The sequence below is a fragment of the Bos grunniens genome, chromosome 23 (assembly GCF_055505025.1).
Source record: "Bos grunniens cultivar Pamir isolate PY7600 chromosome 23, Bosgru_T2T1.0, whole genome shotgun sequence".
Taxonomy (NCBI): domain Eukaryota; kingdom Metazoa; phylum Chordata; class Mammalia; order Artiodactyla; family Bovidae; genus Bos; species Bos grunniens.
In genome coordinates this window covers 13,262,290-13,280,645 of record NC_141187.1, presented here as the reverse complement: position 1 = coordinate 13,280,645, position 18,356 = coordinate 13,262,290, and the positions used below count along the sequence as shown (strand labels likewise).

The following is an 18,356-nucleotide window of genomic DNA, read 5'->3' as shown; positions in this document are numbered from 1 at the left end:
TGCAACAGCAAAAAACAAAATTACCAGAAATATAAAACAACTCTTATTTAATCTATATGCACCTAAAAACAAGGCCTCAAAATATGTAAAGCAAAAATAATTGGAAATCATTGGAATCTATGGGATTTGATGATTAGAATTTATGGGAAACCAACAATTAGATGATGAATTATTTTCAAACACATGTGGAATATTTATAAAAACTGCCTAAAACCTGGATAAATTCTGACCACACATTATGTTATAAAGCAAATATCTCAAGAGATAACAAAGAATTAGTAAGAAATAAGCATTATTAATTGACCAGAGAGCAATTAAGTTAAAAACTGGTAATAAAAATCTTATATATCTGCAAGTTTTTAAAATGCATTTTAAACTCAAGGGTCAAATGAGAAATTAGAAAATATGTATAATTAAATGATAATATAATTACTCCTTAGCAATATCCAGTGAAGACAAAGATGCACATACATTATCTATACCCTGTCATTCTATTAGTAGGTATATACCTCAGAGAAAATCAGCACAGAAGCACAAGGATGCTGATTATATACTGTTTGTAATACTAACAAGTCAGAAGCAACCTAAATGTCCATAAATCGTAATATATTTAAATAGTGGAATAATGTACACAGTGAAAATCAATGACTATTGCCACAACACATTAACATAAATAAACCTCAAAATTATGTTGAACAAAAGAAAGTCACTAAAATAATACAGTAAGATTGTACCACATAAACATTAAAAACATGCAAAACAAATCATATATTCTTTCAGAATATGTATCTCTAAGTCACTAAAAAATTAACACAGTTCAGGACAGCGGTTACCTCTGAGATTGGCAGTGAGCAGTGGGATGTGAAGTGAGAGCTATGCAGAAATATTCAAAATTATAGGTAATGTCCACTGGCAGAGAATAGATTAAAATGGCATATTCATTCATTTGATGAAATAATGTATGGTAGTTAAAATATTTATAAATGAACAGAGCTGTAAGTACAACAGAAAATCTCAAAACAATGTTGAGAGAGAAAAGCAAACTACAGAAAGATATATATGTCTAACGTGCTATGTGTGTTTTGCTTAGTCATTTACTCCGTGGAAGGAAACTTATGACCAACCTAGACAGTACATTAAAAAGTACAGACATTACTTTGCCAACAAAGGTCCATCTCGTCAAGGCTATGGTTTTTCCAGTACTCATGTATGGATGTGAGAGTTGAACTATAAGGAAAGCTGAGTGCCGAAGAATTGATGCTTTTGAACTGTGATGTTGGAGAGACTCTTGAGAGTCCCTTGGACTGTAGGGAGATCCAGCAGTCCATTCTAAAGGAGATCAGCCCTGGGTGTTCTTTGGAAGGGCTGATGCTAAAGCTGAAACTCTAATACTTTGGCCACCTAATGTGAAGAACTGACTCACTGGAAAAGACCTTGATGCTGGGAAAGATTGAGGGCAGGAGGAGAAGGGGACGGACAACAGAGGATGAAATGGTTGGATGGCGTCACCGACTCAATGCACATGAATTCCAATAAACTCCAGGAGTGGTGATGAACAGGGAGACCTGGCATGCTGCAGTCCATACAGTCGCAAAGAGTTGGACACAGCTAAGCGACTGAACTGAATGCTCAGTTGAGTCCAACTCTGTGGCTCCACAGACTGCAACCTACCAGGCTGCTCTGTCTATGGAAGTCTCCAGACAGGAATACTGGAGTGGGTTGCCATTTCCACCTCCAGGGGATCCTCCCAACTCAGGGACTGAAACTTGCACTGTGTTTTCCCAAAGCTTTTCTAATTTTCTGTTGTCACTGAAGTCTTTACAGGGCATCTGAAAGCTTAGATCTGAACTGAACAAGGGTCTTCAATTCTATCTGTAATTTTTTTTATATCTTAAAGCCAGTGGTATGTATGTGACTGCTTAAAGTATTATGTTTAGTCTCTGTATGCTTCGTTATTAAAAAATCTTATGCTGGACTATGAAGGGGGCTTCCCTGGTGGCTCAGACGGTCTACAGATAATACTTTTCTGTATCAATTCAGAGAAGGAACACAAGACCCTGTACACTCCACATCACCTTATCTTTTGAACCAAAGAAGCTGTTGTTACGCTCAATAATCTCATCAGTCACTATCCTGACATATTCTGAGCATAAGAACTGCTAGCATTTATGTTGCGTTTACCATGTACCAGGCACTGAACTAAATGTTTTATCTATTTAACTCATTTACTTTAATCCTCCAAACAACCCTACCAAGGGAGGTATACATTACCACCACTTCGTTGATGAACAAACTGAGGTTTGGAAATTTTAGGTTAATTTGTTCCAATAGCTAGTAAGCAGTAGAATCAGGATTTAAACATAGGTTTATCTGACATGAAAATTCATGGTCTTCAGTCTTAACCACAGGATGAAAAGACCTCCATGTCAAACCCCCACCCATTTATAGGACCAAAGGTGAATGCAATGGATTTAGCCAAAGAATCACTAATCTGCTGTGCCCATCAGTGATTTAAAGCCTCTACTATTTCTGTGTATTTATTTCTCCTAGCCACTTTCTTACTTTTCAGTGTTTTGACATTTTAAAATGGCTTATTATCCCAATGTTAGTTGTACAGCACTTTTAGAGAAAAGGGTACTACATAAGTGGAATAAAAATATTGCAGATAATGCTTTTTTTATATCATGTCATCTCATTAGCTCTATGTCAATAATCACTGTGTCCCTCCTATAGCCACTTCTTTAGCACTTAATTGGAAATAAGACCCTAGAAGAACTGAAATTGAGTCATCATTGTACCTTTTAACAGAATCCCCAACGCCTCAAGACAGACACACATAGAATCACTCACTGAGGCACGATAACTCTTTGAGGTTAAATCACATTGGTGTCCGAAGACAATTACCAGGTCCCACCTACACAATCTCCAGCCCGTGTTTACCGTTTCTTGATGTCGAGGTGCTCCTCTTTAAATAAGTTTTCTTTTGTGAATCTGCAGCTGACAGATTCTGACAGAATCTGCAGCTGTACCTTCTTTTACCCCATCTTCTCACTGGTGTCTTTTATGTACCACCACAGGACGATGGTGTGAAAAAAATCACAGGGCTAACAGTATTCTTCACAAACCAAATTGGCTGCAAACAAGAGGACTAGTAGAAGCTTTATACACTCTCCATTTCAATTCAATAAAGAAATCAGAAATAACAGAATTTTACAATCAGAATTAACTTTAAAGATCCAGCCCGATTCTCTAACTTTACAGATAAAGAAAGTAAGAGCCAAGAAAGTTAATGCAACTCACCAGATGAAATTCAGTTAATTATAAGAGTTTTCTAACTCCCAGGCAAAAGTTAGCAGCCTATATGATACAAAAGCTTTAAAGTCAGATCTGGAATCAAATTCGGACTTTGCATATGACTAAAAGCAAACTGTTTATTCTTTGGGGGTCTTGTCTGTAAAACAAAGGGAATGAGTTATTTCTACCTCTCAGGATAGTGTGGATTAAACAAGATAATGTACATAAGCTATCCGCACATGTTCAGTTCAGTTCAGTGGCTCAGTTGTGTCCGACTCTTTGCAACCCCATGGACTGCAGCATGCCAGGCCTCCGTGTCCATCACCAACTCCTGGAGTTTACCCAAACTAATGTCTATCGAGTCAGTGATGCCAGCCAACCATCTCATCCTCTGTTGTCCCCTTCTCCTCCTGCCTTCAATCTTTCCCAGCATCATGATCTTTTCAAATGAGTCAGCTCTGTGCATCAGATGGCCAAAGTATTGGAGTTTCAGCTTCAGCATCAGTCCTTCCAATGAATATTCAGGAATGATCTCCTTTAGGATGGACTGGTTGGATATCCTTGCAGTCCAAGGGACTCTCAAGAGTCTTCTCAACACCACAGTTCAAAAGCACAAATTCTTTGGTGCTCAGCTTTCTTCATAGTCCAACTCTCACATCCATACATGACCACTGGAAAAACCATAGCTTGACAAAATGGACCTTTGTCAGCAAAGTACTGTCTCTGCTTTTGAATATGCTATCTAGGTTGCTCATAACTTTCCTTCCAAGGAGTAAGTGTTTTTTAATTCCATGGCTGCAGTCACCATCTGCAGTGATTTTGGAGCCCCAAAAAATAAAGTTTGCCACTATTTCCACTGTATCCCCATATATGTGCCATGAAGTGATGGGACGAGATGCCATGATCTTAGTTTCCTGAATGTTGAGCTTTAAGCCAACTTTTTCACTCTCTTCTTTCACTTTCATCAAGAGGCTCTTTAGTTCTTCACTGTCTGCCATAAGGGCAGTGTCATCTGCATATATAAGGTTATTGATATTTCTCCCAGCAATGTTGATTCCAGCTTCTGCTTCTTCCAGCCCAGAGTTTCTCATGATGTACTCTGCATATAAGTTAAATAAGCAGGGTGACAATATACAGCCTTGACGTACTCCTTTTCCTATTTGGAAGCAGTCTGTTGTTCCATGTCCAGTTCTAACTGCTGCTTCCTGACCTGCACACAGATTTCTCAAGAGGCAGGTCAGGTGGTCTGGTATTTCCATCTCTTTCAGAATTTTCCACAGTTTATTAAGACCCACACAGTCAAAGGCTTTGGCATAGTCAATAAAGCAGAAATAGATGTTCTTCTGGAACTCTCTTGCTTTTTTGATGATCCAGCGGATGTTGGCAATTTAATCCCTGGTTCCTCTGCCTTTTCTAAAGCCAGCTTAAACATCTGGAAGTTCACGGTTCACGTATTACTGAAGCCTGGCTTGGAGAATTTTGAGCATTACTTTGCTAGCGTGTAAGATGAGTGCAATTGTGAGGTAGTTTGAGCATTCTTTGGCAATGTCTTTCTTTGGGATTGGAATGAAAACTGACCTTTTCCAGTCCTGTGGCCACTGCAGAGTTTTCCCAATTTGCTGACATATTGAGTGCAGCACTTTCACAGCATCATCTTTGAGGATCTGAAACAGCACAACTGGAATTCCACCACCTCTGCTAGCTTTGTCCATAGTGATGCTTCCTATGGTCCACTTGACTTCACATTCCAGTATGTCTGGCTCTAGGTGAGTGATCTGCACATGGGCACTCAACAAATGATAGTCATTAAAAAGAAAAAAGTCTAAAAAGAAAAGAAAATGATAGTCTTTAAATAAAGAACTATATCTTCCTTTTAGCCCTGATGTTTGCATTATAGTTCTTAACCTCTTGTTCCTTTCTTTCTGTATCATTCAGCATCCAATTTATGACTAGAAACAGAAGTTAAAAAAAAAAAAAAAACCTCCAGAAGTCTATTCCAAGGACAGAGGGAGCAGATATATATCCCATGTAAAAAGTAAACAACAAAATAGGCAGACACTGCCTCCTGTTACTCTACTCCGGAAAGCAGTGCAAGAGAGGTCAGAAATAGTCACTCCATTTGATCCAGAAACAGAAAAGACTTGTTACTTGTTGGTTTACAGTTCTCATATAAATGGGAAAACTAGAGCTCTCCAAGCTTATCCATCTTTTTGAGGGGGGGGGGGAAGGAATTATTATCTATTTTTGTAAATTGGTAGAGTTTATCCTATATACAAATGTATAAATTTGGCCTTGAATAAAGTTTCTCCAAAATAAAAACCTAAGTTTGGTTTGTTTTGTTTGGAAAACCTAAGTTTGGTTTGTTTTGTTTGGAAAACCTAAGTTAAAACTTTTGAACTTTAAAGGGATTGCTGCTGAAAAGGGAACAGAAGCCAAGATCTTGGTAGCTTATCTTATTATCAACTAAGGGGAAAAATAATTTCTCAACAAACGTACTCTTAGAACCTGAGGTATCCAGAAATGGGATGGTTCCACAAGCAAAAAAAACTAACCTAATGCTACCAGCTGAGCCAAAATGACCAGTGAAGAAGTCCCTGGGGCTGGTTACAAACATACTCACTAGACATATTTTTTTCCATGATTTTCCTCACAGGTCAATCTTCTTACTGCAAAGTGCACCTCAAAAGACTGGGAGCACCAAGAAAGCACATTGTCCTTCCTGCTGACAAGCTCATTCACCTGGGCCGTCTCACTGGGACTATACCTTATCTAGTCATTACTCAAAACCTATATATATATATATATATGTATGTATATATGTGTGTGTGTGTGTGTATATATAATTTATCTCTTAGATGAAACTACACAGATTTGGCAAGATGATTAGCTCACTTAAACTCCCACCCTGCTTCCAGATTATGATCATACCTATGTCTTTTTGAATGATTTGCCATTCTCTTCTCCAGAGGACCTCCGTGACTCAGGGATTGTACCCAGGCCTCCTGCATTGCAAGCAGATTCTTTACCATCTGAGCTACCAGGGAGGCCCTTTTTCAAGGCAGAGAATACATACAAGTGATTTGGAAAGGATTTTGCCAAACTTTTTCTTTAAAAATTAATTATTTTTTAAAAAACATTCCTTGGTAACCTACTTTTTCCTCTTCATAATATACCCTGATTAGTTTTCCTTTGTCACTTATAGATCTCTGTGATCACTGACAGGCACAAGGAATGCCCATTTATCATATAGAAACCAAGCCAATTCATTTTTGTTCAGTTCAGTTACTCAGTCGTGTCCTACTTCTTTGCGACCCCATGGACTGCAGCACACAAGGCCTTCCTGTCCATCACCAACTCCCAGCGTTTACTCAAACTCATGACCATCAAGTCAGTGATGCCATCCAACCACCTCATCCTCTGTCGTCCCCTTCTCCTCCCACCTTCAATCTTTCCCAGCATCAATCTTTCCCAGCATCAGGGTCTTTTCAAATGAGCCAGTTCTTCGCATCAGGTGGCCAAGGTATTGGAGTTTCAGCTTCAGCATCAGTCCTTCTAATGAATATTCAGGACTGATTTCCTTTAGGACAGACTGGTTGGACCTCCTTGAAGTCCAAGGGACTCTCAAGAGTCTTCTCCAACACCACAGTTCAAAAGCATCAATTCTTTGGCACTCAGCTTTCTTTATAGTCCAACTCTCACATCCATACACGACTACTGGAAAAAGCTATGACTACCACAGCTTTGACGAGACGGACCTTCTTCGACAAAGTAATGTCATTTTAGTGTTATACATTTGCAATCACCAATTTTTCACATTATAAGCAAGATTTCATCAAACTTCCTCAGGTTATATTGCTAGAAACACATCAACGAGGTAAAAGAGGATGCATATTTTTAAAGCATTTGGCACACGCTGTCAGAGTTTCTTGGCACGATTCCCTGTGATTCCCCATAGCACAAGACTTACTATGGTGTGTGAGAATCATCTGTTCACTTTTCAGTCTCCCACATTACACAGGCCCGGGACAAAAACAGTGCTTCATAAATGTTAACTGGATGAGTAAGTGGCCAAATGTTTTTCAGCAGAAAGCCTATCACTGAATTACATTTCAAATTATTTTATCAATTGTTATTTTAAACCCTTCAAAAACTATTGTGTGTGCCTCTAAGGGCAGTCCTAAGCATCATCTGGTTTAGCAATTCTAAAAGATGAAGTGCTATGAATTTCTATTTTCATAATCAATAAGGAGAGGTGAGAAATTCAACTGCATTTGTTCTAACTCATTCATTAAATCTATCTGGCCACTAATAATGCTTCTATAGGATTGTTAGAGACCACTAAATCTGGATATGGCTTAAACTGGAGGTGAAAGAGGAACTAAGAATTAAGTGCCTACTGTGACTAAGACACTCCGCCAGAGATCTTACATTCATTTTCTCATTTAATTCTCAAAATAAACTGGGTGGCAGATGTCATCTCCACATTTCAGCAGAAGATGAGGAGCGTGGCAAGTCTAGGCAAACTTCTCCCTCCTAAATATGCTGGAGCTAGGGTGTGAGACCCAATTTCGGGTAACTCTGGCATGGAAATTGCCACTACAGAATGCATCATCAAAGCAACCTTGGCCCAGCCTGTAGGGTGACTTTTCCAGTCTCCACTTTCCATTCCCAGGCTCCAACCCCCCATATGACTCTATATCACAGATGACAACTCCATGTTGCCACTGGGAGCTTTAATTTGGTATTTCACACCATAAAATGCTTCATGTTTCAAGTACCCAATTAAAGCAAAATTGAAATGTTGAAAATAAAAATTCAGTTCTGATATTTCCAAAGTCTGATTCATGCAAGGCATTGTATAATATAAAAAGCCTCCTCTAATGAAACAGGGTCCTTTCTCCTCTTTTCTTCATCCCTTCTCCTAGTTTATCTCCACAACAGGCTACAGCTTCCTCACATAAACACATCTCTAGGTTTTTTAAAGCTTCACATTCCCACCCCAACCACAAACCTTAGATATCAAATTTTAAAAAGCTACAAAGCCATTAGCAATAGCCAACCAATTCACAAGTCTGCATTCCATTCCAGCCTTCTAATTAAAATATTAAACTCTAAAATATTAAATTTAAATGTTAATCTGGGTTAATAGCCTCAGCAAAAAACAAACCGGTTTAATCAAGAATGACCAAGAAGCAAAGGACAAACTAACTCCCATTAAAATCTTAAAATGCAGTCACCTTCAGTTCAGTTCAGTTCAGTCACTCAGTCGTGTCCGACTCTTTGCGACCCCATGAATCGCAGCACGCCAGGCCTCCCTGTCCATCACCAACTCCTGGAGTTCACTCAGACTCACGTCCATCGAGTCCGTGATCCCATCCAGCCATCTCATCCTCTGTCGTCCCCTTCTCCTCCTGCCCCCAATTCCTCCCAGCATCAGAGTCTTTTCCAATGAGTCAACTCTTCGCGTGAGGTGGCCAAAGTACTGGAGTTTCAGCTTTAGCATCATTCCTTCCAAAGAACACCCAGGACTGATCTCCTTTAGAATGGACTGGTTGGATCTCCTTGCAGTCCAAGGGGCTCTCAAGAGTCTTCTCCAACACCAGTTCAAAAGCATCGATTCTTCGGCGCTCAGCTTTCTTCACAGTCCAACTCTCACATCTGTACATGACCACTGGAAAAACCATAGCCTTGACTAGACAGACCTTTGTTAGCAAAGTAATGTCTCTGCTTTTGAATATGCTATCTGGGTTGGTCATAACTTTTCTTTTGATCCTAGCTTCTAGGGAAAACTGTAATCTGCTCAATGTGGATGGCAACCCACTCCAGTATTCTTGCCTGGAGAATCCCAGGGATGGTGGAGCCTGGTGGGCTGCCATATGTGGGGTCGTACAGAGTCGGACACGACTGATGCGACTTAGCAGCAACATGGCTTGGTTCATTGTAACTTTCTTTCATGAACCCTCTCCTAGCTTCTTTCTTTCAAAACCAAACCAAAACCTGTAGCCTACCAGATTCTCTCTCACGATGATTCCTTCTCTTTAAAATCTGTACGTCTTCATTGACTGATACTGTTTTGATACTGCCTGATACTTTCAGTCAAGTTTTGAAAACATACATAATTATTTATATAGATGTATATATGTACACACCGTATACTCTCTTGTTGAAGATAAATGACTATTGTCCTGTGTTCCCTATTTATGTCCACAAATCTGTCCACTTTGAGGTATTACCTCAGAAATTAAAGTGGACCTTGTCTTCTGTCCTTTTTCCCTTCTCAGGGGGATGTGACCAACATTCTCCTAGAGGCTGAAGTCAGAAGCCTGGGAATTATCTCAGACTCCATGTGCTCCCTCTCTTAATTCTACATCTCAAAAATCACCACATCTACTCTTTACTACTCCTAAGATTTCTAGAATCCACCCACTTCTCCATTACCACTCTAGCCTGAGTCGTCATCATCTGTCAGATTCCTTCACTAGCGTCTTGCTTTCTTTACATCCTATCCTCTCTTGTCCCACACTCTAATCCATTCTATACAAAGCAATCAGAGTGATATTTTAAAAAGTCATTTTCCTCCCTAAACCCTTGACTGACCTTCCACTGCCTTAATAATCAGCTCCACATTCCTAAGCTTGCCTTCCAAGTTAGACATCTCTCCATGAACTGGCTTCTGGCTATCTCTTCAGTCCCATCTTAAGCCACTGCTCCTCTCTCCCCTCCCCTGGCTTCAGCCATTCTGGACAGCTTGGGCTCTTTTAACTTTTCATTTTCTCAACCTGGAGTCTTTTGATCAAGGCATGTGAGAGACTCTTTTTCTTTATCTTGCTATTCACACCTTGGTATCTCCTACTCATTTTGAACCTTAACATAAGCACTCTTTCCTCAGGGAAGCCCTTAAGATTACCCATAGAAGACACTGAATAAATACTTTTTGGACGAATGAATGAATGTCTTATTCACTGTGTATGCCAGTTCCTAGCAAAATGCTCACCACATAATATAGATTTGTTGAATTTAACTTATTTAGTACTGGTGATAACAAACTAAGTTTAAAAACATTTGTTCTCTTCGACATTAACAGACTTCAAATTGCTATAAAATTTATTTCTAGGAAACAACAATGTGTCTACAAACAGCAGAAATATTAAGCATCCCTGTCAATAAGCAGATGTGTGTATTTTACAAACTATCCCTGCACATATAAAATATTTCCTCCTTACTACTCACTACAGGTAACTGGTTCTGACAGAATTCAAAAAGGTCTGCTTACCAAAAAGCTGCAAGCTTTTATTTAATAAATACTAGAAACAGCACTTGACTCGCTCCCAAAAGTATGTCTTCCAATGCTTCTTGCAAAAGTAGCCAATAGATACTACACGACGGCATCAAACTTATGAGCAAAACTCGTCAGTAATTAAGCTTATTTTATAATCTGGTTTATCACTCAAATTATACAGTCTCTAGATTCTTCACACCTATAGCGCCTACTGCTCAAGTGTGAACTAGCAAAAAAAAAAAAAAGTTATTTAGAAGAAGGCTCGTTTCTTATACAGCACTTATTCTGCAGACTATACAGTTTTCCCAGCAATAGTGTCTCATATTCATTTACAGGGCATAAATTAACATGTTAACACTACGGCAGATATCTAACAATCCATTAGTACTACATAACACAGTGCACAAGAGACACATTTACCTCATTTTGGTCTATCAAAGTGTCAATTTTTTTTAAAAAGCTGAAAGCACAAGAAGTTTTCTGAATATTGTGACATTAATCTGGTTTCAACAAAATGAACATTTGATGATGTGTGTGCTTATATATAACATCCTATACAGCTCAACCATCAAAATAAACAACATAGTAGGCACAGTGTGTAAATATTAGGCAAAGCTGACAAAATAAAACATGCCAATTAGAACCAAAACAACGAAACAAAAAACCCTGACCCGTTTACAAGTGATCCTTCGTACCATCTAAGGACCTCCCCTCAATCAGTAGTCCTTCCTGTCATTCACGAATCACTCTGATGGCACAGGTGTGACATGAACATTGCTAGAGAGGCTGGAGCCTGGAAGATTCCCACCCCCCCCAGTTCAGATCCAAGGTTTCAAATGCCCCAGAAAGACTTTAATGACAACAGAACAGAAAATTAGAAAAGCTTTGGGAATACACAAGCAAAAGAAAACCCTCCTTTTTTAGATCCTTGATTGTTTTTACAATTATATTCACAGTTTTCATGCTACCAGCCCTTCATTTTACCATGTAGAAGTGATAGGAGAAAAAGACAAAGTCCCCCTGCTGGGCACCCCCTTTTGGGAAAGCGGAAGGAGAGCAGTGTTTGTGCTCCTACCCACTGTTCCCCTCTCAACTGTCTCTGCTCCCCTCCAGGTGTGACAGCAGCTCGTACCGTTAATCATATTTTTCACTCAGTTCTCAGTCTTCCCATCTCACAACAGGGTCACATACTACCAAGCTTCAGTCCTATCACCAAGCTGAATACTTCAAAGTTTCAGGAAATTCAACTCAGGGTGATAGCGTTAACTCTTGAGACACACTCTCCCTCAAGATAAAACTTGTAAATGTTCAGCACAAATTATTATTTTTCAAACAATGTAAAATGCTGTATTTTGAGAATGGCAGTCTTTCTCAAAAAGTTACAGACCACACGTTGGTTCAAAGTGCTAAGAGAAATTTTTTTAAAGGGTGAAGTGATAGGTTTGCTAACATTTTCTTATTACACCTATTAAAGCATACTAGGGGATTCTCAGTGAAGACTATGATTTTCACTAGATCCAAAGACCAGGGCCGACTAATGTTTATCCAATGAACTCAAGGTAGCAAAAGAATATAATGTCTGTATGATTCATAATCCCCAAAAGGCATCTGTCTCATCGTAGAAAGAGTATGAGTTCATAACTATGGATAGTTATGAAAAAGCTGCAGCATGAAAGAAGGCAAACTAGTTCTTCACATAAGGGTATCAAGTAATGACCTAAGAGATTTTTTTCACTCATGAGAAGAGCTGGTGCAGATACCTACAGACCTCCATCACAGTGTGAGGGCAAGCTATTCAATGTCTCCTGCTTCAGTTTTCCCCTTCTCTAAAATGGGAATAATCCTCATTATCTACTTCATAAGGTTATTAGGTGGATTATGTTAGATAATTAAACGTTAAAAGTTTTAGAACAATGCCCAGCTAGTAAATCTCAAATTAACTATGGACTTTTTATTACCTTCTGCCTTCTTGCACACAATTTAAAAATTTGCTAGTCTGAGACTGAAAAATAATTCATCTGGAGTCAAGGAATGACTAGAAGGGAATTATTCACCTACTTTGTCTTCATAACAATGTACATGAGATAAGTCAATCGGGGGTTATAAACTCAAGTTTACGGAGGCCGGGCAGATAAGTGTACAAAGTCAGCTGGCTAAAAATAGTAGCGAGTGATGGCTATTATTGCTAACTGGCAACTGTAAGCCTCACCTAAAGGTACCTGATTTCAAACTTAAAAACAAAAACCTCTGAAAACAACAAATCTATGACCTGAAAGCCTGTAGTTTATAAGACTCTTGGCTGCTACTGCTGCTAAGTTGCTTCAGTCGTGTCCGACTCTGTGCGACCCCACAGACGGAGGCCCACTAGGCTCCCCCATCCCTGGGATTCTCCAGGCAAGAACACTGGAGTGGGTTGCCATTTCCTTCTCCAATGCATGAAAGCGAAAAGTGAAAGTGAAGTCGCTCAGTCGTGTCCGACTCTTGGCAACCCCATGGACTGCAGCCTACCAGGCTCCTCCGTCCATGGGATTTTCCAGTCAAGAGTACTGGAGTGGGGTGCCATTGCCTTCTGTGATAAGACTCTTTATTTAAATAGAAACAGAGTATTTATGACATAGAAGGTTTGTACACTGCATTATTAATTCCACATATTGGTAAAGAAAGGATTCATCAGATATACATGGTTAGATATACAGAGCAAACAGGAAAATACAGAGATAAAATATATACAGAGAGAATCAGATCTGTGTTTAAATCCTGGCTAAGCTAGTCAGAAGCTGTATCACCTCAACAAAGTTACTGACCCTATTCATGATTGTTCTCATCTGCAAAAACATCTATCCAAAAAGATCTATCCTCTAAGACTGTTGTGAGAATGGGAGATAATGTGCGTGTCCCTCATGAAACAGAGGCACTGAATAAATTTCTGAAGGAGTAATAACAAATGAGTGTCATGTGGTCTGGAATAGATTCTTACCCTACGGTTCCTTGTATCAGTTTGGCCTAATGCAGCATGCATTAGATGTCTTAATGTGCATCAGACATGTTAAAAGATGTCTCATGGTCAAGTGTGATGATTTGGACAGGGAAATATAATCCTCTTACCAGAAGGGCCAGGAAATACCTGGGAACAGTAATACAACCTAGGGTTCATAACATAGGTGCACAGAAAATTTTGCATATAACTGTAGGTTAACCTTGCAAAATTATATGGGCCTGTGTATACACAGAGGCCTGTTTTTCTCTTCAGAAAATGGAACATAAATACTATAATTCTGAAAGATATTACAGATGGAAAGGGTCTAAAAGAAGTCAGATTGAGTTCGAAAGAAGACCTGTCTCAAATATATGGCCATTACTAGTGATTTTATAACACTAGATCAATACAATAGATCAATACAATAGACCTAATTCCGACCTTCCAAGTTGCTGATTACTGGACAGTGTGGGCTGAAGAAATGGTCTTAAGTTTCTACCAGGCTCTATTAAATTATATTATTGCCTTATGAAAAATCTGAATATTGCAGTAAACCTATATATGATGATACCAGTTTATTGAAAATAAAGCCTTACTTGAGAAAACTGTTTTTTCCAGACAACTGAAAACCCTGTTCTTTATAAAATACAAGACTGTTGTTGTTTAGTGGCTAAGCCGTGTCTGACTCTTTTGCAGCCCCATGGACTGTAGTCCACGGGGCTCCTCTGCCATGGGATTTGGGGCAATACTGGAGTGGGTTGTCATTTCCTTCTCCAGGAGATCTGCCTGATCCAGAGATCAAACTTGCAGTTCCTGCATTGGCAGGCAGATTCTTTACCACTGAGCCACCAGGGAAGCCCAAAATGCAAGATGCTCTGACACCAATTCAAAATTTGATTTGTTTTAAATTAATGAGGCCATGCTATGTTTACTTTATTTTGTTTCTCTTTTAATGACTGCAACTCAGGTTTGCTCCTGAGTCTCAGATGGATGGAGGCTACTAAGTTAATGTACTGAAATATGTATAGGTCCTTATCTAATGGGAAAAATAAGTTATTACAAAATTCTTAAGAACCAACTGCCTTATACTAACCAAATAATCCAATATGATTTTGTCTAAATTTCATTTAAGACAGGTGAAATTTGATATAACTCATTTTAAAATACTTTTTCCATTTGGGAATATGCTTTTATTTCACTTGCAAGTATGGGTAAGTGCATTTTGAATGGGATGAGGAAGAGGAAGTTACTAATATCCATTTTAAAATTATCTTTGAAATACTTAATGATGTGATATAGCCAAATTCTTCAAGTTGTAAGGTCATATTAATACTGAACAAATTAAGTGACAATGTTATGTGAAGACACAGCTCTGAGTGCCCCTACTTTTATTCTAGGTAGCCCAATAAGTGGTTATGTAATTCAAATCCTTTATAACTTCTAATTTAGGTTAATTAAATTTGGGCTTAGATCTTACATTAAAGAGAATTTTCTTACTGTTAATTCTGATCAGTAAGAAAAGAACATGAGATACATTTCAACTGTCACCACTAGGACTCAGCCTTCATAGATAATGTCCTTGGCTTCTAACAGGAATGCTGTAAGAAAGAACCATGTAAAACATACTTTTTAAAAACAAATTGAAGTATAGTTGATTTACAATATTGTGTTAGTTTCAGGTATACAGCCAAGTGATTCAGTATTTTTGAAGATAATATTCCATTACAGGTTATTACAAGAACATGGGTATAACTCCCTATACTATACAGTATACTCGTATTGCTTATCTATTCCATAATAGTAGTTTGTTAATCCTATATCCCTGATTTGTTCCTCCCCGCTTCCCTCTTCCCTTTGGTAACCACAAGTTTGTTTTTTGTATCTGTGAGTCTGAAACACACTACTCTTTGAAGGGCTGTAACTGAGACCATGGTTCACTACTCTTCTCACTGTCCACTTCAGAGTTCACAGGATGCTGACCTGTATGCATTTCTGTTTTTTCTCTGACTCCTAGGAAGCTCAGATCTCAATCTGCACTCTGTCTTGAATGTATATACAAGACATTTATGGCATGAATTTCTGTGTTCAAATTCATGTTACTAATAAATCTGAATTTTCCCTTTATCTTGTTTTCTTCTTTTAAAAAGAGTATATTGTACTCTGTATGTTATTTTTTAACTAAACTACCATTTGTTTAGAAAACAGTGACAAATAAAAATAAATACCATAATCTCATTTTACATGGGGATTTCATAAAGATAAATACTTGTAAATACTAAATATTTAAGCCTGTATCTATGCTGAAATGAAGGCTACTAATAAAACCAAAAGGTAAAAAATTATAGTAAGTCCCCTATGTACAAACCTTCAAGTTACAAAATTAAGATGTGAATGTGCATCTGGTTCCAGCAAGGAACCAGAACCTGTGCCATCAGCGTCAGGCATGACTGACATTGCAGCTTGCCCGCCGTCTCCCATGGCTGACAATCCTTCAGCTCTACCATCTCCCACCACCTCTCCTTCCTTCAGTCAGTAACTCTTCTTGCCTGTTCACTCGACACCAGTCCCTGGAAGCCAGCTGTTGTACTGTACTACTGTACTTTTCGAGGTACTGTACTGTGAAACTAAAAATGTTTCCTTTATTTTTTGTGTTTATTTCTTATGTATTATTTGTGTGAAAAAGTATTATAAACCTATTACAGTATGGTACTATATAGCTGATTTTGTTAGTTGAGTACCTAGGCTAACTATGTTGGACTTACAAGCAAATTGGACTAACTCACTCTTGGAACTGAACTTGTTTGTATGTAGGGGACTTACTTTACTAGAAAATGTATGAATATGTCAAATTAGGAATAAAATTATACATTAACTGCATTAGAACTTCTGTATGAGGCTGCTGCTGCTGCTGCTGCTAAGTCGTGTCAGTCGTGGACTCTGTGCGACCCCATGGACTGCAGCCTACCAGGCTCCTCCGTCCACGGGATTTTCCAGGCAAGAGTACTGGAGTGGGTCACCAGTGCCTTCTCCTTGTATGAGGAGACCTTTTCAAACTGTTCATGGGGTTCTCAAGGCAAGAATACTGAAGTGGTTTGCCATTCCCTTCTCCAGTTTTGTCAGACCACGTTTTGTCAGAGCTCTGCATCATGACCCGTCCATCTTCGTTGGCCCTACACGGCATGGTTCATAGTTTCATTGAGTTAGACAAGGCTGTGATTCACGTGATCAGTCTGGTTAGTTTTCTGTGATTGTGATTTTCACTCTGTCTACCCTCTGATGGATAAGGATAAGAGGCTTGTGGGAGCTCCCTGGTGGAAGGGACCGGCTGTGGGGAATTTGGGTCTTGCTCTGATATGCAGGGCCACACTCAGTAAATCTTTAATCCAATTTTCTGTTGGTGGGCAGGGCTGTGTTCCCCGCCTTTGGTTTGGCCTAAGGACAAACTATGGTAGGGGTAATGGTGATTAATAGCAAACTCTTTCAAAACAGTGTTGTATTCAGTGCCCCTTACTCCATAGCAACTGACAAAGGTCCGTCTAGTCAAAGCTATGGTTTTTCCAGTAGTCATCTATGGATGTGAGACCTGGACCATAAAGAAAGCTGTTCAGTTCAGTTGCTCAGTCGTGAGGCCGTCCATCACAAAGAAAGCTGAGCACTGAAGAATTGTTATGTTTTTGAACTGTAGTGTTTGAGAAGACTCTTGAGAGTCCCTTGGACTGCAAAGAAATCAAACCAGTCAATCCTAAAGAAAATCAGTCCTGACTATTCACTGGAAGGACTGAAGTTGAAACTCCAATACTTTGGCCACCTGATGCGAAGAACTGACTCAACTAGAAAAGACCCTGATGCTGGGAAAGATTGAAGGCGGGAGAAGAGGACGACAAAGAGGAAGAGATGGTTGGATGGCATCACCGACTTGATGGCCATGAGTTTAAGCAAGCTCTGGGTGGTGGTGATGGACAGGGAGGCCTGGCGTGCTGCAGTCCACGGGGTCGCAAAGAGTCAGACATGACTGAGGGACTGAACTGATGAGGAGACCACAGTTATGGCTGTCGGGTTTTGGTTTTGTTTTTTTCATTTTACCTTTCAGGGCCAAGAACACATGCAGAAAAAATATCAACTAAATATAACTGAACAAATTTTAAGGTAAGACGTGCCAAGTCTAAGTGATAGATTTAAAAATGTGAGGAGCTGAAAAGTAATGGACAAACAGAAATGAACAGAGGATGCTTAGGAGGCTAGGTATAACTTTGCCAAAGCAGTACAGTTTTCCCTTGCAACTCACACTTCAACTCTCTCAGCACTACTCATGCAAACCTAAAAGGGATCTGCTCCATCACTTTTGCATCTTCACCCGTACTTTTTCAACAGCAAAAACATCTCACCAATACAACCAACCCCAAAGCTCCCATTTCATCAAAGTGATGTACCATTCCACTCGACTCTCTGTGTGAGTAACACTGTAGTGCAAACTCAAGGGAAAAGGCCAGCATGTCAACAAAGGCTACACCACGTTCTGAGTTCCTCTTTTAATTTTGTGTTTATCAACCTGATTGATGTTAAGTTCCATTCATCTTTTTTTCTAAAAACTAAAACTGAGAATGACAAGGAAAATTACATTCTTTCCAGCCACGTTCTTGCTGAGATATTAGAGATGCTGGCATGCCCAGTCAGGAATGAATAGTGGCTCTAGAAAGATAGCTAAAGGATGAGCTTTTGTTTCAGTTTTATTCATTTCAGATAGGTAAACATTACATTACTACCTTACTTGCACAGATAACAATGCTTCCCCAGAAATCATTTAAA

At 39.1% G+C, this 18,356-nt stretch overlaps 1 protein-coding gene across 5 annotated transcripts in view; it reads right to left on the bottom strand.

Moving 5' to 3' along the window:
* Window positions 1-18,356, bottom strand: part of ZFAND3 (zinc finger AN1-type containing 3) — a 324,986-nt gene that overhangs the window by 80,472 nt on the left and 226,158 nt on the right. The gene's annotated exons all lie outside the window — the stretch shown is intronic.